The following is a 26213-nucleotide window of genomic DNA, read 5'->3' as shown; positions in this document are numbered from 1 at the left end:
TGATTGATGGATAAATATTGGCCCAGAACACTGGGGAGAACTCCCCTGCTCTTCCTCGAGGTAGTGCCGTGGCATCTATTATGTCTAATTGAGAGGGAAGACAGGGCCTCGGTTTAAAGTCTCGGCCAAAAACGGCCCCTTCGACAGTGCTGCACTCCCTCAGTGCGGCACTGGGAGTGTCTATGTTTCTATAGTTCTTAAGGCTAAAGGGATCAAGGGATATGGGGAGAAGGCAGGGACAGGGTACTGAATTTGGATGATCAGCCATGATCTCATTAAATGGTGGAGCAGGCTCGAGAGGCTGAATGGCCTACTCCTGCTCCTATCTTCTATGTTTCTGTTCCAGCCTGGATTATGCGCTCAAAGTCTCTGGAGTGGGACTATGAACCCACGACCTTCTGATCTATAAGAGCCGATAGTGCCACCCACTGAGCCATGGTTCACAAAGCAATACAGGCGAGACATTTCTAAAATATTATTCCAATACATTGGTCACAATGAACAGCAGCAGATGAACATCTCAGTGACATGTCAATTCCAGTTTAATCAACAGAGTTATATCTATAAAATATCATTTAAAATTTGTTTAATAAAAAAAAAATCTAAATGATTTCTTCACTTAGACCAGACAACCAATTGGCTCCATGGAACGCTTGGCCATTGCTGGACTCCTGTGATGATCTGTGAAGACTCCTGACTCCATCCCTGCTCTAGGCCCATCAGAGAAGGGTAGGGAGTTTCTCGTATACAGCCCACCAACAACAGCACGCCAAACAAGACTTTAATAAGCAAAACGAAAGCCTTCCCAAATGTCATAGGCCAATTGCTTGCACATATTTCTCTTTAAGACATCATGTCGTCTCTGAAAACAACCCTTCCTTCCTCACAGAACAACAGATTTATTTGTATATACAAGAGTACGGAACACAAAAGTAAGGAGTTGAAAGCGAATTGTACAAGATATTGATTGGGCCACAGCTGGAGTATTGTGTGCACTTTTGTGTATCCTGTTATGGAAAGAATATTAGAGCTGTGCAGATTTAATAGGTTGATACCAGGGAGAAAAGGACAAAGTTAGACGAGAGACTTAAAAAAACTAGGACTGTGCTCACTGGAGCAGAAAAGGTTAAAGGGAATCTAATAGACGTGTTCAACATTATAAGAGTAAATAGTGAAAGATTATTTCCACCGGTCGGTGAATCAGTGACAAGGGACATAAACTTGGGATTAGTAACAGACTGGGGAGGTTAGAAGGAATCTTTTCATGCGAATGGGTTATTAGGATTTGCAACGCATTTCCATAAGTGGCTATTGAAGAGAAGTCAGTCATGACATATAAGTGAAGCACTTGAAGAAGAAAGATATTAAAGGGTATGGGGAACGAGCAGGGTAATGGAATTAGAGCAGACAGCTCCGTTGGGAGAGCCAGCACTCGCACAGGTACAACAGCCGAGTGACTCTCTTCTCTACAGAATGTCTTATGATTATGAGGAATAGACATCCATCAAAAATATTTCATACGATAGAGTAAATTCATGTCAGACTACACTCCTAGCCCGGAATCCTGCATATTAGAGGAGCAGATTGGAAAATCGGTCATTCATTTCGTTGGAGAGCACCGCCAAGAGGAAGACACCTGCTCTTCTTCGAGGTAGTGCCCGTGGGATCTTTTACGTCCACCCGAGAGGGCAGACGGAGGCCTCGGTTTAACAACTCATCCAAAAGATGGCACCTCCAACAATGCAGCACTCCCTCAGTACTGCACTGGAGTGTCATCCTGGATTATGCGCTCAAGCCTCTGGAGTGGGACTTAAACCCACGGCCTTCTGACTCAGAGGTGCGAGATTACTACCACTTACAGTGCACAGCAATAAGTTGCAGAGATCCTACTGACAAAGCTTCATAGCACTTAGAGGCGAAATGTCCATCACTAGAGGCTATATACAATAACATTTAGGATTATCTGTTTCATTTTAAAAGTTTAACTTTTAAGATGGACATGTGCATCCAACTAAAACATGTTTCTACTATTTTATGAAGAAAAATGTCAGTTAAATTATTTAACACTTGCCAAACTCTTAATTACTAATAATGGATTTGCCATATAGCAGCTCTTGTTAAATGAAAGTAATAGGCGATAAATTTTAATCTTTCCTCAAATGCTTTTTTACTTATAAGTGAGTAATGGCAGGGAAGAGGGAGAAACAGTTCGGGGTGGGAGTAAATGAAATGGAACATTTCACAGAAAAATAAAGTGAATTGCGGAATGCAACCCCAAAGCACGCCGAGAAATTCAGAATTCTAATGTAACATAGAAACATAGAAACATAGAAACATAGAAGATAGGAGCAGGAGTAGGCCATTCGGCCCCTCGAGCCTGCTCCGCCATTCAATGCGATCATGGCTGATCATTCAAATTCAGTACCCTGTTCCTGCCTTCTCCCCATATCCCTTGATCCCTTTAGCCTTAAGAAATATATCCAACTCCTTCTTGAATATATTTAATGTATTGGCCCCTACTGCCTTCTGTGGTAGAGAATTCCACAGGTTCACCACTCTCTGGGTGAAGAAATTCCTCCTCATTTCTGTCCTAAATGGCTCACCCCTTATCCTTAGAATGTAGTAAAAAGAGGTTTAACTTATTCCATGAGCTTGAAGCAGTGGATTTGGTCATTGGCTTTTATTCAGGGCTAGTTTCAATTCCTGTTTTTTGAGTTGATAGTTTTTTTGGAGGGGGTAGGGAAGGGGGCTTTTCGTTACCTTTTCTGAGTTCCATAAATTGGCATGTACGAGCGTACTGAGATTTGCGATGGTTGTCTCTCTCGCTCCCGCTCTTTGCGGCTGCTCTTCTCCCTTCCGCGTTGCTCTGTTTCCCCTCTGTGTGTCAATCACGGCTCAGTGGATGGCACTCTTGCCTCTGAGTCAGGAGAGTTGCTGGTTTAAGCCCCACTCCAGGGACTTGAGTACATAATCTAGGCTGACACTTTCCTGAGGGAGTGCTCCACTGTCGGAGGTGCCGTCTTTCAGATGAGATGTTAAACCGAGACTCTCTCAGGTGCATGTAATAGATGCTACGGCATTATTTCAAAGAAGAGCAGGGGAGTTGTTCCTGGTGTCCTGACCAATATTTATTCCTCAACAGCGCTTACAAACACCTTACCTGGTCATTCTTACAGTGTTGTATGTGGGATCTTGCTGTGCGCAAATTGACTGCACAAATACCACAGTGACTACAGTTTAAGAGTCGTGAAAGGCGCTATACAAATGCAAGTCTTTCCTTCCTCAAGTTACTGTCTGGATTTTCGCTCTGATAGACAAGACCAGATCAATCTTGGAGGCCGATTTTCTGCTCTGAAAGGGATGAGCTATTTTGTCGGCACTGATTGATTTGGACCTTGCTAATACGTATAACTCATCCACAACTCACTGAGGGCTAGGCTGCACGTTTTATGTACCATAACATTGAGGTGAGGTTCTGGTCACCACACTATAGGAGGGATGTGATTGCATTGGAGAGGGAGCAGAGGAGATTCACCAGGATGTTACCTGGGCTAGAGTGCTTCAGCTATGAAGAGAGACTGGACAGGCTGGGGTTGTTTTCCTTAGAGCAGAGAAGGCTGAGGGGAGACCTGATTGAGGTGTACAAAATTATGAGGGGCATAGATAGGGTAAATAGAAAGGAACTTTTCCCCTTAGTAGAGGGGTCAATAACCAAGGGGCATAGCTTTAAGGTAAGGGGCAGGAGGTTTAGAGCAGATTTGAGGAAAAACTTTTTCACCCAGAGGGTGGTTGGAATCTGGAACTCACTGCCTGAAAGAGTGGTAGCGGCAGAAACCCTCACAACATTCAAGAAGCATTTAGATGAGCACTTGAAACGCCATAGCATACAAGGCTACGGATCAAGTGCTGGAAAATGGGATTAGAATAAACAGGGCTTGGTGGCCGGCGCGGACATGATGGGCCGAAGGGCCTCTTTCTGTGCTGTATAACTCTATGATTCTATGACTCTATGTATGTGTTGGAAGCCTAAACTGCTAGGCCTGAAAAACTGGTGAGAAACAGGCTATAATTGTCTGTCGAGTTCCTTCACTGCTGATTATCTCGGATACTTCATCAACGAGTGAAGACGATTCCCAGTTTTGGACAGTTCAGTCTTATCTAGTTTAATTAATGACTAGAGTTCCTGATAATAAGGAGCTTCATCTGTTATGTAAGCTTTCTTCTCGCTGTTTGTTGGTTTACAGAAGCGCATACAATAGAGTTTAATTAAGATGTAAGACATCACAGCTCACCAATTTTTTTTTAATGATACAAAATTAAACTGGGTTTTTTCTACTTGCTTTTCACTTCTGGGCCCTGAGTTCAGTCCCAGCTCAGTCTGATAGCGTAAATTCAATAGTAACATTCAAAAGAGAATTGGATAAATACTTGAAGGGAATTTTTTTTTTACAGGCCTACGGGGAAAGAGCCGGGGAGCGGAATTAATTGCACAGCTCTACCAAAGAACCGGCCCAGGCATAATGGACCGAATGGCCTCCTCCTGTGTTGTATCATTCTATGGTTCTATTGATTCTAACATTAACGCGGGGCATGGAGTCTCAGACTGTATGGTAACGCATATGGAATTGTGTCTTTTTGTGCCGAGCAGTGAAGTAGCAATACTCTTAAGGGCTCTGACACATTTGATGTTTTCTTTTCTGAGGGACTCTCTTGAACTTTGCACTACTAACTGGTATCTCCTGCAGTCTTTGCACCTCGGGCTGAATGGCCTCCTTCTGTGCTGTATCATTCAATGATCCTATGATTCAATGAAATGTTTCCTTTGTCTGCAGGGTGTGACGATTCCACATGAAATGAACTTGAGCATTTACCATCCCATTATCGGTTAGCATGAGCCCACAGCACAAAAACTATCCGCAAGTAAGTGCTAATTGTCATTGCAAACAGCAGCCCCATCTCCAACCTTCCGTTCCTCCCCAAAATCCTTGAACGTGCTGTCGCCTCCCAAATCCATGCCCATTTTCCCCGCAACTTCTTGTTTGATCCTCTCCAATCAGGTTTCCAACCCCTGCCACAACACTGGAGTGGTTGTAATCAAAGTTACAATTAAATCCTATCTGTAAAGTCCGCGCCTCAATAATACACGGACTTCGGGAGAACAGTTTAACAGGTATTTTACTGAACAAGAGGCAGCTTGAAACTGAAACTACAGAAGCCTGCTAGGGCCTTTTATACAGGGGTGGTCACTGCCGGTACTGCAGTCTAAGACCAGTTATTCCCTTAAAGGTACATACACAACAATTCCTCCCCTTTTAGATAAACAGTACATAACATTCATTTAACAACTAAATAATAACTAATTATAATTACAATTTCCTCAGTAATATATACATCAACTGAAATAGTCATTTATAAGTTCAGTCTTTGAGGAGGCTTCCTGATCCGGACTGGATAGCGCCTTTTTCGAGTATCCTGTTCTGGCGGTGGAGTCAATTCTGGCTCATTGTCATTGGTTGGTTCGTCAGCTTCCAATACCCCTGCTTCTGAGGTAGACACAATCTGTACTTCGGGCTCATTACCAGGTGCACATGCTTGTGGTACAGGTTTGGCTTGTTCCTGTGACTCTAGAATCTGGTCAGCATGGCGTCTCACGATGCTCTCTCCAACGTCCACTGTGTACATTAGTGGTCCCTGCTGTGTGCATATCGTGCCTGGCTGCCATTTTTCTGTTCGGTAGTCGCGGGCCAAGACTGGTTGCCCTATCTTGAAGCTCCTGGTTGGCTTCTCATTTATGTGCTGGAACTGCTTATCCTCAACATCTCGTCTTATGTTTGGTTTGAGCAAATCCAAGCGACATCTTAGTCTCCGGTTGAAAAACAGTACGGCTGGAATTTGGTTGGTTACTGCATGTGTCGCATTCCGGTAAGCAAACAGGAAGTTATCCACCTTGTGTTGCAGTGGTATGTCATTATTATACATTGCCTTTATGGCCTTTTTAAAGGTCTGAACAAACCTCTCAGCCAATCCATTTGTGGCTGGATGATATGGGGCAGATGTGTAATGTTTCACCCCATTATTCTTCTGGAACCTCCGGAAATCCTCAGACACAAACTGTGGGCCATTGTCGGAACAGATCTGTTCTGGTAACCCATTCCTGGCGAAGATGGTCCTTAGGACTGCAATAGTTTTCTCCGTGGTGGTGGAGGACATTTTAATGACCTCTGGCCATTTTGAATGGGCGTCCACAGCGATTAGAAACATTGAGTCCATAAATGGACCAGCGAAATCAATGTGTACCCGTTGCCATGGAGATGAGGGCCACTCCCATGGATGTAGCGGGGCCTGCGGTGGAGCGTTTTGGACCTTCTGGCATCCTGTGCATCTCTTGGTCATATCCTTGATTTCTTTATCAATTCCCGGCCACCACACAAACGCCCTGGCTAGGCTTTTCATTTTTACCCCTCCCAGATGACCCTCGTGAAGCTCATTGAGTACTCTACCTCTCAACTTGGGTGGAATTACCACTCGGGATCCACACATCAAGGTTCCCCGGCACACTGACAGCTGTTCCCTCCTTGGCGAGAATGCTGGCAACAGTGAGTCGCCATATGCTGGCCATCCCTTCACCGTCAAATCATAGACCCGAGAGAGTGTCGGGTCATTTCGGGTTTCCTTCTCAATACTTGCGTTTGTAACAGGCAAACATTCGACTATGGTCGCATGGAATATCTCCACAGGGTCCACTGCAGATGCTTCTTCCGCCATAGGCAATGGTAGGCGCGACAGCCCATCAGCATTTCCATGTTGTTTTGTACCTTTGTACTCTATGTCATACTGATGTGCCCCTAGAAAAAGTGACCATCTTTGCAGCCGTTGCGCCGTCATCACCGGAACGCCCTTCTTTGGGTTAAAAATTGAGACCAGGGGTTGATGATCAGTCAGTAGGGTGAATTTCTGCCCGTGCAGATAGTGATTGAACTTCTTCACCCCCCACACCAGGCTGAGGGCCTCCCTGTCAATCTGGGCGTAGTTACGCTCGGCTGAGGTTAGCGAGCGCGGTGCAAAGGCTATTGGCCTCTCTGAACCGTCACGGAATTTGTGTGACAGCACCGCTCCAATGCCGTAAGGTGACGCATCACATGCCAACCGAATCGGTAGTGTTGGGTTGTAGTGGGCCAATACTTCTTTTGAAGTGATTTGGCATTTACATTCCTGAAAGGCACGCTTACACTCATCACTCCATTTCCATGTTACACCAGTTTGAAGCAGGGTGTTCAGTGGGTGCAGAATTGTAGATAAATTCGGCAAGAACTTATGGTAGTAGTTCACCAACCCGAGGAACGACCTCAGTTGCGACACATTTTCTGGTGCTGGAGCCTTGACTACAGCCTCAATCTTGTCCGGCGACTTATGCAACCCTTCCTCATCAATCATGTGGCCACAATACGAGATTTGTCTCCTGAAGAACTCGCATTTGGGACGGTTGGCTCGTAGCCCATATTCCTGCAATCTCGTTAGCACCTGTTCCAGGTTGGCAAGGTGTTCATTGTCATTTTCGCCCGTAACCAGGATGTCGTCCAAATAACACTGGGTCCCCGGGATCCCTTGCAGGACTTGTTCCATTGCCCTCTGCCACATAGCCGGGGCCAATGCTACCCCAAATACCAGTCGATTGTACTGGTAAAGGCCTTTGTGAGTGTTTATCGTGAGGTATTTCCTAGATGCTTCTTCCACCTCCATTTGTAGATACGCTTGAGCCAGGTCAATCTTTGTAAAACGTTTCCCTCCAGATAGTGAGGCGAAAATATCTTCTACCCGCGGAAGCAGATACTGTACTGTGTGCAGGACTGGGTTCACAGTCACCTTGAAGTCCCCACAGATGCGAACCTTCCTTGGCTCCCCAGGCGTGCTGCTCAATGCTTTCTTCATTACAGGAACGATGGGTGTGGCCCACTCGCTCCAGTCCACCTTAGACAGCACCCCCGAACGCTCCAGATTCTCCAGTTCAGCTTCCACAGCTGGGCGTATCGCGTATGGCACTGGTCCGGCCTTGAAAAATTTTGGGGTTGCGTTATCCTCAATCTTTATGGTTGCCTTTACTCCTTTTAGAGTCCCAAGTCCTTGTTGGAACACCTCTTCCGCGTCAGATAGAATTTGTGGCAGACGTCCAGGTGCGACGTCATCATCTTTTTTGTCAGTCACAGTTAGTGCCAGAATGGAATACCAATCCAATTGTAATCTTCGGATCCATTCACGTCCCAATAATGGTGGTCCTCCATCTCGTAGTATATACATGTATAGTTTCTGTGTTTCCTTTCCATTATATTCAACTGGCACCCTTATTTTTCCTCTGGGGTAGAACTTTTGCCCCATGTATGTCTTCAATACAATGGACGTGTCCTTTAAGGGTATGTGTGAGAATAGCCGCTCATAGCCTCGTCAACTCATGACAGTTAGGGCTGATCCTGTGTCCAATTCCATCTTCACTGGGGACCCTGCTATCATGAGGGTGACCCAAATGGTTCGGTGATCTTCTTTTGCGATCACGTTGTGTAATTTTAAACAACTTAGTCGCCTGCTCCCGGAGTCCTTATCACTCTCCTGATCTTCGGAACTACTATCTGTCAGTTTCTTTACTTTCCTGTACTGTTCCTTAGTAGATCTTGTCGTGTTGGTCTTCTTTCCCGACCTGCAGACTCTTGCTATATGTCCCATTTTCCCGCATTACCTGCATATTTTGTCTTTAAACCAGCAGTCCTTCTGCTCATGGGTTGTTCTGCCGCAGCGATAGCACTTTGCGGCTCCATACGCCATTTCATTAGCGCTGTATTCTTGTGGTTTCTGTTGTATTTCCGCAGCTCCCCGTGCTGCTGCTTCGTAGGATACTGCCACGCTGAAAGCCTGTTCTAGCGTCAGGTCCTTTTTTGAAAGTAGTCGTTTCTGGGTTCCTTCACTCTGGAGCCCGCAGACAAACTTATCCCGTAAGGTGTCTGCCAGTCCTGCTCCGAACTGGCAGTGCTTCGATAACTTGCGTAGTTCCGTAAGATAGTCAGCATTGCTCTCATCTTTGTGCTGATTTCTTTTATGGAACTTGAATCTTTTTGCTATCAGCAGTGGTGTAGGGCTTAGGTGTTCCTGTAAGATATGAACAATCTCCTCAAAACTTTTCTCCATTGGTTTAGCTGGGGTAATTAAATTCCGCAATAGGCCGTACGTACTCGCACCCATCAGATTTAATAATACCGACGCCCTCTTTCCATCAGCCACCTCATTTGCCTTGCAGTACACTTCAATTCTTTCCACATACGTGGTCCAGTCTTCTACCTTGTTGTCGAAAGCAGTGATACTGCCACTTTTCGGCATCTTGGGCGATTTAAAATGGTGCCTCCCGCGCTTTTGCTTCTTCACCAATGGAATAAAATGGCGCCTCCCGCGCTTTTGCTTCTTCCCCAACGGGATAAAATGGTGCTTCCCGCGCTTTTGCTTCTTCCCCTTACTGCCACGCTGCTCCTAGCGTTCTACGGGGTAATGGCGGCGACCCGCAGCTTCGGCGCGTCTCGCTTTCCTTCCCCCCCCCGTTTGGTTTCTCTCCGCTGTCCTGTTCTCGAGCACCGACCGCGCCCTGTGCGCTCCACCCTCTCTCTCTTGTTTTCTTTTCCCAGCGACGCTGCGCGGCCCGATTTGTAGAGCCGCTCGATCGAGCTTGAGCCCGCCGCAGTCCGGAAAGGTCAGCGCGCTACCTGCTACCAGCACGATTCGCTGGAACCACAGTCTCTCCCGCAATTCTCCAAACACCGATGGATTCTTTGGGCGGTTGCCCTCGGTCGACGCCCGTTGCTCAGACTACGACCTTCCAGGACCTTCCTTTCAGGCGAGATCCCCGTGAGATGATGCCACACTGCAGGTGAGTTCGAACTTACTCGTCGCCACTGTAAAGTCCGCGCCTCAATAATACACGGACTTCGGGAGAACAGTTTAACAGGTACTTTACTGAACAAGAGGCAGCTTGAAACTGAAACTACAGAAGCCTGCTAGGGTCTTTTATACAGGGGTGGTCACTGCCGGTACTGCAGTCTAAGACCAGTTATTCCCTTAAAGGTACATACACAACACTATCGCACTGTGACTATGGTAAACTCTCCCCCCTCAGCCTTCTTGACCTGTCTCCAGCCTGTGACATGGTCGACCACACCATCCTCCCCCAACGCCTCGCCTTTCTTGTCCAGCTGAGCAGGACCGCCCGCTCCTGGTTCCACTCTTGTCTATCCAGTCATTGCCAAGGAATCTCCTGCAATGGCTTCTCTTCCCACCCCCGTGCCGTTGCCTCTGGAGTTCTCCAAGGATCTATCCTTGGGGCCCCCCCCCCCCAGTTATTTCTCATCCACATGCGGCCCCTTGGCGACATCATCCGAAAACACAATGTCAGATTCCACATGTGCACTGATGATGCACAGCTCTACCTCATCACCAGTTCTCTTGCCCCCTCCACTGCCTCTGAGTGACATCCAGCCCTGGATGAGCAGCAGTTTTCTCCAATTAAGCATCTAGAAGACCAAAGCCATTGTGTCTGGCTCCCACCACAAACTCTCCCCATCTTTAAAATGGACTCGTTGAAAATGTGGGTTACCTCGGTGAGTGATTCAGCAGGTAGGACATCAAGAGATAGCGGATAGTGGAGATCTGGATAAAAGGCAATACTTCTAGACCATTGCAGTCAGTAACAAGGGAAAGGAATGTGATGAGTCAATAGAGTTAAACATGGTAAGACCTTTGATAATTTACAGAATACAGGTGATGGTGTGATTTTGCTTGTCTTTTTGAAACAATGATTACTCAAGCCAATCCTCAGACTTAACAGCCTAAGGAATGGTTCATTCAGATGAAGACTCAGCCTAATGCAATATTATAGTAATTATAATATAATAAGCCAAAGGCACTACTTGAAAAGGTGGTGGAAGCAGATTCAACAGTAACAGAACTGGATATATACTAGTAAAGAAAAAATTGGCAGGGCTATGGGCAAAGAGCGGGGTGGGGTGGGAGGCGGGTGCGGGGAGGTTTGCTAGCACTGCTGGGGGGGGTTTAAGCTAACTTGGCAGGGGGATGGGGTACAGAGTGGAGCTATAGCAGGGGGTGATTTGCAGCCAAATACAGAGGAAAAAACAAGGCAGAGCAAATATGTGAAGGCAAAAGGGAATATGGCAGGGCTGGAAGGCATTTATTTTAATGCAAGGAGTCTTGCAAATAAGGTGGATGAACTAAAGTTGTTGTTGAACGCATGGGAGTACGATATTGTTGCTATCACGGAGACATGGTTGAGGGAGGGTCAGGACTGGCAGCTCAATATTCCGGGGTATCGAATCTTCAGGCGAGACAGAGGGGGGTGTAAAAGGGGAGGGGGTGTTGCAATATTAATTAAGGAATCAATTACTGCTGTAAGGAGGGATGATATATTAGCGGGTTCCTCTAATGAGGCCATATGGGTAGAACTTAAAAACAAAAAGGGGGCAAGCATTTTGCTGGTAGTGTGCTATAGGCCCCCAAACAGTCAGGGGGAGATAGAGGAACAGATATGTAGGCAAATCTCAGAAAAGTGCGAAAATAATAGGGTAATAATAGTGGGGGATTTCAACTTCCCCAATATTAATTGGGATAGTCAGAGTGTGAAAGGCTTAGAGGGTGCAGAATTCTTAAAGTGCATCCAGGAGAGCTTTTTGAGCCAACATGTAGAAAGTCCTACAAGAGAGGGGGCGATACTGGACCTAATTCTGGGGAATGTAGCCGGGCAAGTGGTGGAAGTGTCAGTAGGAGAGCATTTTGGCGACAGTGACCATAATTCGGTGAGATTTAAGGTGGTCATGGAAAAAGACAAAGACGGCCCGGAAATAAGGGTTCTAAATTGGGGGAAGGCCGATTTTAATATGATAAGGCAGGATCTGGCCAAAGTGGACTGGGAGCAGCTACTTATAGGAAAATCCACATCAAAACAGTGGGAGACTTTCAGAAGGGAAATAGAGAGAGTACAACGCCAACATGTTCCTGTAAAAGTCAAGGGGGGGACCAACAAGCAAAGGGAACCTTGGATGACAAGGGATATACAAAAATGCATTAGAAATAAAAGGGGGGCTTTTGGCAGTTACAAAAGACTAAAGACGGAAGAAGCCCTAGAGGAGTATAAAAAGTGCAGGGGCATACTTAAAAAAGAAATTAGGAGGGAGAGGAGGGGCCATGAAATAACACTGGCGAGCAAAATAAAGGAAAATCCTAAGATGTTTTATAAGTATATTAAGGGCAAGAGAATAACCAGGGAAAGGGTAGGGCCCATTAGGGACCAAAGTGGCAATCTGTGTGTAGAGCCAGATGATGTAGGCGGGGTTTTAAATGAATTTTTTGCATCTGTGTTCACTATGGAGAGAGACGATGCAGACATAGAAATCGGGCAAGGGGACTGTGACATACTTGAACATATTAGCATCGAGAGGGAGGAGGTGCTAGCGGTTTTAGCAGGCCAAAAAGTGGATAAATCCCCAGGCCCGGATGAGATGTATCCCAGGCTGCTGTGGGAGGCAAAGGAGGAGATTGCAGGGGCTCTGACACAAATTTTCAGAACCTCTCTGGCCACAGCGGATGTACCAGAGGACTGGAGAACAGCTAATGTAGTAGTATTATACAAGAAGGGTAGCAGGGATAAACCAGGGAATTACAGGCCAGTGAGCCTAACATCTGTGGTAGGGAAATTATTGGAAAAAATTCTGAGGGACAAAATTAGTCTCCACTTGGAGAGGCAAGGATTAATCGGGGATAGTCAGCATGGCTTTGTCAAGGGTAAATCATGTCTGACAAATCTGATTGAATTTTTCGAGGGGGTGACTAGGGGGGCGGATGAGGGAAATGCTGTGGATGTGGTTTACATGGACTTCAGTAAAGCTTTTGACAAAGTCCCGCATAGGAGACTGGTCAAGAAGGTAAGAGCCCATGGGATCCAGGGTGCCTTGGCGCGTTGGATCCTAAACTGGCTGAGTGGCAGGAGGCAGAGGGTGATAGTCGAAGGTTGCTTTTGTGACTGGAAGCCTGTGTCCAGTGGGGTACCTCAGGGATCGGTGCTGGGTCCCTTGTTGTTTGTGATCTACATAAATGATTTGGATGAGAATGTAAAAGGTATGATCAGTAAGTTCGCAGATGACACGAAAATTGGTGGGGTGGTAAATTGCGAGGAGGAAAGCCTCAGGCTACAGGACGATATAAACGGGTTGGTCAGATGGGCGGAAAAGTGGCAAATGGAATTTAACCCTGAAAAGTGCGAGGTGATGCATTTTGGACGGACAAATAAGGCAAGGGAATACACAATGAGTGGTAGGACCCTAGGAAGTACAGAGGATCAGAGGGACCTTGGTGTACATGTACATAGATCCCTGAAGGCAGCGGAACAGGTAGATAAGGTGGTTAAAAAGGCATATGGGATACTTGCCTTCATTACCCGAGGCATAGAATATAAGAGCAGGGAGGTTATGATGGAGCTGTTCAAAACGCTGGTGAGGCCACAGCTGGAGTACTGTGTGCAGTTCTGGTCGCCTCACTATAGGAAGGATGTGATTGCTTTGGAGAGGGTGCAGAGAAGATTCACCAGGATGTTACCTGGGATGGAGCGCCTCAGCTATGAAGAAAGACTAAACAGGCTGAGGTTGTTTTCCTTGGAGCAAAGAAGGCTGAGGGGGGACCTGATTGAGGTGTACAAAATGATGAGGGGCATAGATAGGGTAGATAAAGAGGAACTTTTCCCCTTAGTAGGGGGGTCAATAACAAGGGGGCATAGATTCAGGGTAAGGGGCAGGAGATTTAGAGGGGATTTGAGGAGGAACTTTTTCACCCAGAGGGTGGTTGGAATCTGGAACTCACTGCCTGAAAGGGTGGTAGAGGCAGGAACCCTCACAACATTCAAGAAGCATTTGGATGAGCACTTGAAATGCCATTGCATACAAGGCTATGGACCAAATGCTGGAAAATGGGATTAGACTGGACAGGGATGGATGGGCGGCGCAGACACGATGGGCCGAAGGGCCTCTTTCTGTGCTGTAAAACTCTATGACTCTATGGCCTAGAAATTGAGTGCCCTTAGCGCCGATTTTGCGGCGCTAGAGGGCCTAGCGCTGCATTTGGCGCCGGCGCCGAAATTGCCTGGGGCCCTTACGCCGCGGTAGACCGGTAGCGCTGCGCCGGCACCGATGATGTCATCGGTGTGCGCAGCGTCCCGGTTGCCATGCCGACGGGCCCCAGCGCCGAAATTCAGTTGCGGCCGCCTCGCCCGTGGCAGCCGCAACTAAGACTCTGGCAACCGAGTCTTCCCCGAGTTAGCGCCGGCGCATTAAGGTCGCGCGGCGGCCGGCCGCTTTCCCGTCGGCTGCCTGCCCGCACCTCCCTCCCCGGACTCCTCCACCCCCCCCCCGCGGAACAGATGCGTCTGGCCTGCAAGCCCGGCACTTGTCCGAGGTGCCGGGCTCATTTTTTCAATAATTGAACGGACAGCGGGCGGGTGCAGGCAGCTCCTCCTTAACTGAAGGAGGAGGCCTGCACTTCCCCAGCCTGCCGCACCGCATCGGGTGCCGCAGCGCCGGATTAGCGCCGCAATTCGGCACTCAGCGCCCATTGGGAGGCGCTCACGCCCGCCAGTAGCGCCGGCAGCCGTCTGGGCGCGGCGCTACTGAATTTTTGGCGCGCGCAAGGGAATTAGCGCCGGCGCTAAATTTCCGGCGCTAAAGCCCTGGCGCGGCGTCAACTCAATTTCTAGGCCTATGACTCTATGACTCTAATTGGATAGCTCTTTCAAAGAGCCAGTACAGGCATTGATGGGCCGAATGGCCTCCTTCTGTGCTGTATGATTCTATAAGTGCCAGAGGTGTTGGGGAATCAAGGGCTGCTTTAGACCTCCAGAGGCTTTAAGTTGCCATGAACCTTTGATTTTTTTAATTCATTTTGATACAAAATGCGGCATTAATCTAGGTAATGAGATATATGTATGTCTATAAGGCATGTGGGAGATGTTCTGAAATGAGGGCGTCACTCTAAATGAGGGTGAAGTTGGAAGATCTGAGTCCCCCATCATTGTGACAAGTTTGGATCAGATTTCTATTAGATTCTGTGATGGAAATGAGACATTTTATTTCAAGTTTGCTTCAGACTGTTTCAGTTTCAGTTTAGACCATTTGTTATGCTGCCTGCATGGCTGGGACTGATTGTATGCTATCCTTAAAACCGAATCTCTACTTTATAGGGCACAGTAGTGTAATACTTATAGTACAGAGCTAGCAGCCCAGTGGTCATCAGTTCTAAATCCCACCATGGCACATTGTGCATTTGAAAAGTCTGGTAAAAACCCACCTGGTTCACATTATTAGGGCCAGGCCCTTCAGGAGAAACACTTCTACACGCAACGGGTGGTAGAAGGTTGGAACTCTCTTCCGCAAACGGCAATTGGTGCTGGGTCAATTGTTAATTTTAAATCTGAGATTGATAGATTTTTGTTAACCAAAGGTTTTAAGGGATACGGGGCAAAGGCGGGTAAATGGAGTTAGGTCACAGATCAGACATGATCTCATTGAATGGGGGAACAGGCTCGAGGGGCTAAATGGCCTCCTCCTGGTCTTATGTTCCTATGTTCCTCCCATCCTTGAGGGAAGGGAATATGTGTGACTCTTGATGCCCTCCAAAGTGGTCGAGCAAGCCACTCAGTTGTTTAAAACAATGGCTGTGTAAAATTTGTGGGAGCACCGTCACTATAAAGACTGGAGAAGGCCCAACACCATCTTCTCAGGGCAACTGGGTTTGGGCAATCAATGCCGGCCTTGCCAGTGTTGCCCACATCCTGAGAACGAATTAAAACATTTTTTTGCATACATAGAGGGGAGGATCTCAGTAAGTGTGACAGAAACACAGACGATATAAAAACATCAGGTCCTTCTGCAACCAGAGGTAGAAAAACCACATTAATGCTTCAGCCAGGTTGACCTTTGTATTGTATCCAACATGGTTCTGTAATCTCCGTCAGCCCCACAACCCCCCCCCCCACCGAGATATCTGTGCTCCTCTAATTCTACCGTCTTGAGAATCTCTGATTATAATCGCTCAACCATTGGCAGCCGTGCCTTCTGTTCCCGAGGCCCTAAGCTCTGGAATTCCCTGCCTAAACCTTTCGGCCTCACTACCTCTCTTTCCTCCTTTAAGACGCTCCTTAAAACTGACCTCTTTGACCAAGCTTTTGGTCACCTGCCCTAATTTATCCTTCTGTGGCTCGGTGTCAAATGTATTGTCTTCTAATACTCCTGTGCAGCACCTTGGGACGCTTTACTACGTTAAAGGTGCTATATAAATACAAGTTGTTGTTCACTTGCATCGGGGATTTTAAAATCAATAGACAGAATTCCACTTCTATCCAAAAGCAAGAGAGTGTCCATTTTGGTCTGTGTTTCACAGTCCGCTACTGAAAGGGCAGTCTTAGAATCTACAGGTTTACTCTCAGTTTATTGCCAGGTCTTCCTCAGTATAGGCATTCCCAGCTCAATCATTGTTTTTGCCCTGCCCCTTCCAAATTGTCTTTATCTCTCTTTTGTTTTATTTGTTGGTGGCATCTGGGCGATGCTGCATTTAATGCCCATTCCTAGTTGCCCCGAGAAAGTGATGGTGGGCTTTCTCCTTGGACCACTGCAGTCCTTTTCGTGAGGCTGCTCCCTCAGTGGCATCAGGAAAGAAATATTGCATAATATTGACCCAGCCGCGATGAAGGAACGGCGGTGCATGTCCGGGTCAGTATGGTGCGTGACCTGGAAGAGGATGGTGCTCTCGCCGTATTGCTGACCTTGTTCTGCTGGGTGGTAGAGGTCATGACGGAGGGAGGCACTGTCCAAGTAATCTTGCTCAGTTGCTGCAGTGCATCCTGTAGATTGTACTGGTGGCGGTGCCGAGGCAGTCGCTATTGAGTCCAGTGGCACCATCCATGGCTCGGTGGGTAGCACTCTCACCTCTGAGTCAGAAGGTCATGGGTTGAAGTCCCCACTCCCGAGACTTGAGCACAAAATCTAGTCTGACGCTCCTGAGGGAGTGCTGCACTACCAGAGGTGCTGTCTTTTTCAGTCTGGTGGTATAGAACCAAAGACCTTTACAGCACAGAAAGTGTCTATGCCAGCTTGTTGCTAGAGCAATCCAAAGCTTATCCCACAGCCCCCGCTCTCTCCCCGAGGCTCTGTATCTTCGTCTACTTCAAATATTCATCAAATTTTCCCTTAAAAAGTGCAACAGTCGCTACCTCATCTATTCTCTGTGGAAAATCATTCCATGTGCCAATGCCCCTCCGTGAAGTTTCTCCTCACCTCACTCTCTTAATTGACAGCTTTAAATTAATGGCAGCTTGTCACTGACTCCCTGATTGGTTCTAATGGGAAGCCCAGTGTATAATACGCAGAGGTTTGATAGCCATTGGGTGCCTAGTGACCGCCAATTAACAGTACCGGTTGAATTAGAGTGACGCAGTGGGGCCGAAGACCTTGTTAACAATCAACCTTCAGAGTCAGATAATAATTACAGCCAAAGATGGTAGCTGTTGTGCAGCTTGCAAATCACATTATCCAAGAGCTTTCAAAACTTAATCAGAATTCTCCTCTGGTGAGACTACACTGAAATCATTTTTTATCATCTCTTGCTACAATGTTGATTACAGAGCAAATGTATATTAATAATTGCACCATGCTATTTATTTGGGAAAAAACCCACTGTCATCATTTTAAGTCGACAGTTCCACGTGTGCAGTCAGAATTAGCAGACTAACATAATGCTGATTTTCTTCCGACATGCTAATGAATTATTACAAAAAAAACATGCCATCTCACTCATTATTTTTCAAAGTACTCGTGATGCAATCACCATCAGGTAATGAGGCATCAAATGCATGGAACGTTGTGTGTGCATTTTAAGACAATCATTCATTGTAACTGTGACAATGATATATAATCAGAAATGAGACAAGTTACTTATTGCTGTAATTTTTTGTTTCAATTAATTTTTTTGCCCGCTCACTCTTCTCCCTCCCCCCACTCGAGAACGGTGATCCTTCCTGATGGCTGGTGCCCCTGGATGCAGGTGCAGCTGGACATTCTTCATTTTTCTTGACACCCTGTCCTGTCTTCCAGAAAGTGGAGAAAAGTATGTCATCATACCGAAGCGCACAGGCTAAGGTTACTAGTCAGATTTATTTTATGGGTTAAAGATTATGCAGAAGCTGCAAGATACTAAAACAGCACAATACTTACAAAATAATCAAATTATAAGATGCCCACAAAGCATTAGTAGAATTTGTTTTAGAAGCCAATAAGCACCAGAACAATTGGGTGGAATAGTTTTTTTATAGACCTTCATGATGCAATGTTGGTGAATGGCATGACTTTCCAGCTCACTGGTGGGGTCCATAAAAACATAAGATATAGGAGCAGGAGTAGGCCACTCGGCCCCTTGAGTCCTCTCCACCATTCAATAAGATCATGGCTGATCTTCTACCTCAACTCCACTTTCCCACCCTAACCCCTTAGCCCTTGATTCCCTTAGTAAAAATCTAGCGATCTCAGTCTTGAATATACTCAACAACTCAGCATCCACAACCCTCTGGGGTAGAGAATGCCAAAGATTCACTACCCTCTGAGTGAAGAAATTCCTCATCTCACCCCTTATCCTGAGTATGACCCCTAGTTCGAGATTCCCCAGCCAGGGGAAACAGCCGCTCAGCATTTACCCTCTCAAGCCCTCTTAAGAATTTTATACGTTTCAATTAGGTCACCTCTCATTCTTCTAATCTCCGGAGAATATAGGCCCCTCCTTTTGCCAGATCTTTTGCCAGGACTAAAGTTGAGCAACCAGAGTGGTGGTTTGTACCATGGGATGTTTGTCCCAAACATTCCCTTAAAGTAAACTCATAGACTGAGAGCATGACAGACCTCACATTTTGTAAAGTGAGATGTTAATGTTTCGGTACACATGCCTTTCCCTTTCCATTTCCGTCAATGCCTGAGCAATCAGAGATCATAAGCATCTGTTCCATCATTTGCCAAGCCGCATAAGTTAACATTTGACACATGTCTTTGAAACAATCAAATAGCTTCTTTGATTTAATTTGTTTCTGAACAAGAACAATGAAACAAAGCGAACCCATTAAGGCATTGGCCATTGAAAGCCCTCTCAAGTTGTTCAGTCAGTTATACGTATTGGTTTCCTTTGCCACAGAGCTTCCCAGCCACCTATTTTTAGAATATATTTATCCTAACTGCCTGACATTGCACAAAATAAATTACAGAAGTCTCTTTACTTTGTCACAATCTTTGGTAAGGAAGAAAGAAAGGAAAGAACTTGTGTTTATATAACTCCTTTCACGACTTCAGGACGTCCCAAAGCGCCTTACACCCATTTAAGTATTTTTGAAGTGGTCACTGTTGTAATGTAGGAAACCCGGCTGCCAATTTGCGCACAGCAAGAACCCGCAAACAGCAATGTGATAATGACCAGAGAATCTGTTTCAGTAATGCTGGTTGAGGGATAAATATTGGCCAGGGCACCGGGGAGAACTCCCCCTGCTCTTCTTCGAAACAGAGGGATCGTCTGCGAAAGACGACACCTCCGACAGTGCAGCGTTCCCTCAGCACTGCACTGGGAGTGTCAGCCTAGATTTTTGTGCTCAAGTCTCTGGAACTATACAACAGCAAGAATCGACAATTTTAGGAGGGGAAAATATGATGGGCATTTTATTTCCTCTCTGCTGCTTTTCCTGGATATGTCAGTTTTGATGCCTTTAGATCTTTCTAAATTTCTCTAAAGTACTTTGAGCAATCTGGTGCTGGAAGCCCTTCAGACGAATACTGGCAGGGGAATTTGGAATTTACATGCCAAGGGGTAGATTTTCAACTTGCTGTAAAACCGGTGTTGCGGATTGACTTCCCACTATAGAAACCGGCCGATTGTTATTTCCATTGAAATCATTGGGAATGACAATAGGGAAGTCACTGGAACTAGCGGCCAATTCACACTGCCATTTTTACACACGGATGGCACGGTGAAAATCCACCCCGTGTCCAAAACTCAAGTTTTCCGCATTTGATTATTGAATGTATGGCCCTCCAGGTGAGGTGCACTTCCAGCAGAGTGGGACTTACACCCACCATGAAGATGCCCCCTCTGATCTCAGCTGACTGGGTTATTTGTGTACGCTGTGCTGAACTGAGGCAGGAAAATTGCTCGGCGCCCTTGCCACAGAAGGAGGAAGAAGGCAGCCTGCTCTGAGAATGATTGCACAGACCCCTCTGTGATTACCTCTCCACATGGACCATTGGACACAGGTCTTAGCCGGTCGCCCTGGTAACCAGCTTTCAAACAAGGCAAATGATGGGCAACGTGATGGCAAATGATGGAGGTTCACCGCCCAAAGCAAAATAAAAATGGGCCAATGCTCATTAAACCAATTACAGACCTCTAAACCCAAGCGCAGACAAGCTCTATATCCTAGCTAAGCTAATCACAAATAAGCACATATGCAAACTCAATCTAATCACAAATAAACAGATACCTCAACCAAATCCAACCAAATAGATCTCTACCCCAACCAAATCCAATCACAAAAAGAACCATGCCTCTATTAAATCTAGTCAGAAATAAGTAAATACTTCTACTTCTGGACTAGATGCCTCCGCCCGAATCCAGAGAGGCCAGTTGGGTTGGCGTTCCATCTGAACAACAATGCCACCCGGAAAGAACTCAACGTTTCCTTCTGCGGAAGGTGACTTACCCATGAACCCCACCTAAAATAGCTGGGCGTCGCCCTGGACAGGACTCTCACCTATCGGCCTCATCTCACCAACACCGGCCAAATAGTAAAAACCAGGGTGAACCTGGTCCGGAAACTCGCTGGAGCGTCATGGGGGAGCACAGCCAGAACACCTCGCACTGCCACAGCGGCCCTAGTCTACTCTGCTGCAGAATACCGCTCTGCCTCATGGTCCTGCAGCCGCCACACAAAGGTTATGGAGGAGCAGCTAAATGCCAGACAAGGACGGTGTCAGGGATGCTCAAGTCCACTCCAACTGAGTGGCTCCCAGTGCAGTCCCACGTTGCCCTGCCTGCCATTCGACGCCATGCCATTCCCATTCAAGAAGACTTGAAAAACCCTCCACGAAAACGCTTAAAATGGCGCGGCCACTCTGGGAAACAGCAGTCAATATTCAAGCAGCTGTTAGCGACCCGCTGTCCAGATGGACGGAATCGTGGGATGCAGGCAACATAAAGAACTAACACCTCATCACTGACCCAACAGCAGAGGTCCCTGGCTCTGACCTCCCTCAGAGACAGTGGGCGGCGCTCAACCCAATCCGCACGGGGCACGGACGATGCGGCCGCCTGCTCCACCAGTGGAAGAGGAGGGACGACCCGAAGTGTGACTGTGGCCGTGAGTCCCAGACCATGGAACACATCACATCGACCTGCCCACTGAGATCTGTTGCGGGAGGCACCTCATTTCTCCACTCGGCATCTCAGGAGGCCATCGGATGGAGAGCCAAACTAGACATCCCGTTATAAGCTTTTCCCGTCATACAAAACAACAAACTTCTTCTAATTCTAATCACAAATAGACCAATACCTCAACTAAATCTTATCAAAAATAGACTCAGAATTGAACTAAACCTAATTACTAATAGAGCCGTATCCCACTTGTCCCAATAAAACTTGACCCATACCCACTAGGGTTTTCGCTAACTATTTAACTGTGCTGGAAAAAATGTGGATGCTAGGTGAGGACAGAATTGGGCTTGGGTGTGCCCTCTATGGTCCCATCTCCAAGTCACCTAAAGCCTAGTTACTGAGAGCTGTAAATACTGCCACTCTTGTTTAATAAGCCCAGGTAAGCTATCTGACACTCTCGCACGTAGCTTGGAGCAAAAGCTGGCACACAAGCAGCTGCATTATTAACAGTCAGCCATCACGTGGGCCTGGCCATTTTCTTATTTTATTGTGTGTCATCTTACTTTATTTGTGCCTATTTTTATCATGTGTCTAACCTAACAGATAGACAAATGAGCGTGTTCTTTACACCGACTGCTGTTTTATTCTGCGTCTAAGGACAGGTTGGTATTGATCCTAGCAGCTTGGCAATCAGGCTCCTTGCTGGATACAGATCAAGGCTTATTTATTTCTTTCTTGCCAGTGAAATGGTTTTGGAATGGCTTTGGATTTCTGTAGCTCTCTGTAATTCTGTATACATTTTGTGCCACTTAGTCATAAATGAATGGATGTGCTGCCACTTTGCATGGACAGGAAACATGGAGGTGTTGCAATTATTAATAACACACAATGGTTATGATGTTGCCCTGTTATCAGTCAGTGAAGTTAAACCCCATCATCAGTGCTTGTCAATCTGGTCGGTTTGATCGTGCTAATGGAGGGCTCCGTTTCCCATAGTTCTGTGTGGCACACAAAGGCCCTATGTGGGCGATATCCTGCTCAACACTATGCAATAACTTCAATCCACCGCATTTAATCTTTGCTCTCCTTACTGGTGAGGGTGAGCACTCAAGGGAATGAGATGGAGGTGGGTCTGCCTCAACCGTGACAGTTCATGTGAAGAAACCAGATAATTTTAATGGAACATTTTCATTCGGTGGATCATGCCTGTGCCAGCTCTTTGAGAGAGTTATACACTTAGTCCCACTCCCCTGCTCTTTCCCCATAGACCTGCAAAATATTCCATTTCAAGTATATCCAAATCCCTTTTGAAAGTTACTATTGAATCTGCTCCCACCATCCCTTTAGGCAGCGCGTTCCAGATCACAACAACTCGCTGTGTAAAAAAAATACTCCTCATCTCCCCCCTGGTTCTTTTGCCAATTATCTTAAATCTGTGTCCTCTGGTTATATGGAAACCTCTCAGTGGGAACAGTTTCTCATTATTTATACTATCAAAACGCATCAAAATTTTGAACACCTCTATCAAATCTTTCCTTAACCTTCTCTGTTCTAAGGAGAACAACCCCAGCTTCGCTAGTCTCTCCAGGTAACTGAACGATGAATAGCACAGAGATGTTGGGGAGGGGAAAGAAATGGCAACGATCTTAACAAGAAATCGCGATTTAGCCCTTCTAAAGCCAGTTGTCAGTTGACTATTTTTCCTCGTCAATCTTTTCCTCTTTTCCCATTCTTTCTCCTTTCGCTTTAAGGCATTGACATCTCGCTGGGCTGCAATTCTGTGTGTCCCTATCATGTTCCACATTCTGGTCCAAACGTCCATTCTCCACGTGTGGACATTGACATGAATTTCAGCAAGCAGCGCAAACGTTGGCGGCCGTCAAGCTGATCCTCCTGATCCTGTCCTTCACCAATAGTAGAAAGAAAGATTTGCCTTTATATAGCGCCTTTCACACCCTCAGGGCGTCCCAAAGCACTTTACAGCCAATGAGGTACTGTCGAAGTGTAGTCACTGTTGTAGTGTAGGAAACAATGCAGCCAATTTGAGCACAGCAAGGTCCCACAAACAGCAATATAGTAATGACCAGATAATCTGTGTTTTTTTAGGTGTTGGTTGAGGGATAAATATTGGCCATGACACCAGGGATAGCTCCTCTGCTCTTCTTCGAAATAGTGCCCTGTGATCTTTTGCATCCACCTCAGAGGGCAGACGAGGCAGTTAAATGTCTCATCTGAAAGACAGCAACTCCAACTGTGCAGCATTCCCTCAGTACTGCGACTGGGGTGTCAGCCTAGATTTTGAGCCCAAGTCTCTGGAGTGGGGCTTGAATCCTACAACCTCTTGACTCAGAGGCGAGGGTGCTACCCACTGAGTCATGGCTGACACCTCCGTGCACGCACACGTCCAGCTCACTGGATAGCAACGAGGAACAGGAACCCTGGCTGATGGTTTCACCCCATCGCCCCCTCCTCCCATCACCAGCGGCAACTGACGCCAATTCTCATGCCCTATCTCTGTCTCGCCTAAGATCAACAAACTTGACCATTATACCGTGTAACTTCTTGGTCTTTGCATCTTAGCAATAAACAGACTGAACCACCAGGGAACGTCAGCTGACTCCCCGAAGATTATGACAGAGGTCATGAAGATGGCCCACCATATCCTCGCCCCTCCCTATCTCTGTAACCTCCTCCAGCCCTACAACCCTCCGAGATCTCTGCGCTCCTCCAATTCTGACCTCTTGAGCATCCCCGATTTCCATCGATCCGCCACTGGCAGCCGTGCCTTCAGGTGCCTGGGCCTCAAGCTCTGGAATTACCTCGTTGAACCTCTCTGCCTCTCTACCTCTCTCTCCTCCATTAAGACGTTGCTTAAAACCTACTCCTGACCAAGCCTTTAGTGAAACCTGTGGAATTCTCTACCACAGAAGGCAGTAGAGGCCAATTCATTAAATATATTCAAGAAGGAGTTAGATATATTTCTTAAGGCTAAAGGGATCAAGGGATATGGAGAGAAGGCAGGGACAGGGTACTGAATTTGGATGATCAGCCATGATCGCATTGAATGGCGGAGCAGGCTTGAGGGGCCGAATGGCCTACTCCTGCTCCTATCTTCTATGTTTCTATGTTTCTATCTGTCCTAGCATCTCTTTGTGTGGCGGGGTGTCAAATTTTGTCTGAGAACACTCCTGTGAAGTGCCTTGGGACCTTTTACTGCATTAAAGGCGCTACTTAAATACAAGTTGTTGTTGTTGTGTTGTCCATCAAGGTGTCACCCGGATGGAAGCTGAACCCTGCCGTCAAATATTAAAGTCTGCCGACGTCGAGCGTTCGCTGATGGCGATTTGTCTCTGTGCGGGTCTCGCTGGGAGCAGCACAGACACAGACAAAGATCTGGTGCGAGGGAGGTTTTTTTTTCATTAAAGCACCTGGTGATATTAAACTGTTTGAAACCTTGGGTTTATAATAAATCATGTTGCCATTCCTGTGACGGCAGCCGAGCAAATTACTGATTGCAGTCCTGATGTGATTGGCACAGATTTACATCGTATATTGCAGAAAGTATTGGATTCAACAAAGAATTTAATCTGCCGGTGCTGCAACGCTACCCCTTGCTAGCATGCGTGTCCTGTGCTCAATCTGCTGGTGTCGAAGATTTTAGTCTGATTTTTTTTTTGTTTTTATGCAATGATTTTGTGCTTCATCTCCGTCAGTTGAAATATGTTTACTGATCCAAAGAGATGACAGACAGCTTCATCGTCAAAAGCTTCCCCTACCACATCGGGTCTTTCTACTAATGTGCTCTTGGAAATGTTTCAGTGCTTGTTATTCTGAAAGCCCTCCTGGCACTCACACCCTCTCCTCCTCCTAGTACAGGCAGCACTGCCACTGTTAACCACTAGACTTGCAAGAACACAATTAACGTAAAGGTGCATTCCCCTTGCTGACTCAAGGTGCATATATTCCTCTGGCCGTTAATTGCAATGAAGCAATAGATTTGAGAGAGATGTATAGAACGGGCAGCTGAGCCATTATTGCCCATTTTCCACTATCGCCCGAAGTCAAAATTAGCCCCCAAGAGTTAATCACGTAGTGTCCGCAGCCATCTATGGCCCTAAACACCTTCGGACATTTTTACGGCATTAATGGTGTATATATAAACTAGCAGGGGGTGCCCGGCGTTGCCAGGGCAATTTTGGGCCACGCAGTCTCCCTGCCCATGTCTGTCCCCTCTCTCTCTCTCCCTCCCTCTCCCCCTCTCCTCTCCTCTCCCTCCCTCCCATCCCTCCCCCTCTCTCTGTCCCTCCCTCCCGTCTCCCTGGGTAGCGCGTCAGGCCCGGTGCCGTTTTGATACCGGCAGTGCGGGGCCTAGTGGTTTTGGGCCGGCCGGGATGTTGGGCGGAGACGGACCCGAGCTGAGCTCCCCAGGGGATCGCGCGGTTGACAGCCGGCAGCTGCAGCTCGCCCGGCCATTGCGTGTCTTGGGCCTAGCACTTGAGGCCCGGCCGGGCTCTCGGGGCGAGACGGTCCCGAGCTAAGCTCCCCCGCGGGTGGCGCGGTTGATGGGCGGCCGCTGCGGATGACCCGCCCGCTGCGTGGAAACTCACCTGCCGCTCCCAGAGTCACAATGTGTGGGTTTCTTTGGCTGGTGCTGTCCCTGTGGGGATGAAAAAAATGGCGGCGAAGTTTAGGGAGACTGGAGGATTAGGTCCCGCCTGTGACGCACCGAT

The sequence above is a fragment of the Somniosus microcephalus genome, chromosome 6 (genome assembly GCF_052327205.1).
Source record: "Somniosus microcephalus isolate GS21.2 chromosome 6, FLI_Smic_1.0, whole genome shotgun sequence".
In the NCBI taxonomy this organism is placed as follows: Eukaryota; Metazoa; Chordata; class Chondrichthyes; order Squaliformes; family Somniosidae; genus Somniosus; species Somniosus microcephalus.
Note: the sequence above shows the minus strand (reverse complement) of the source record.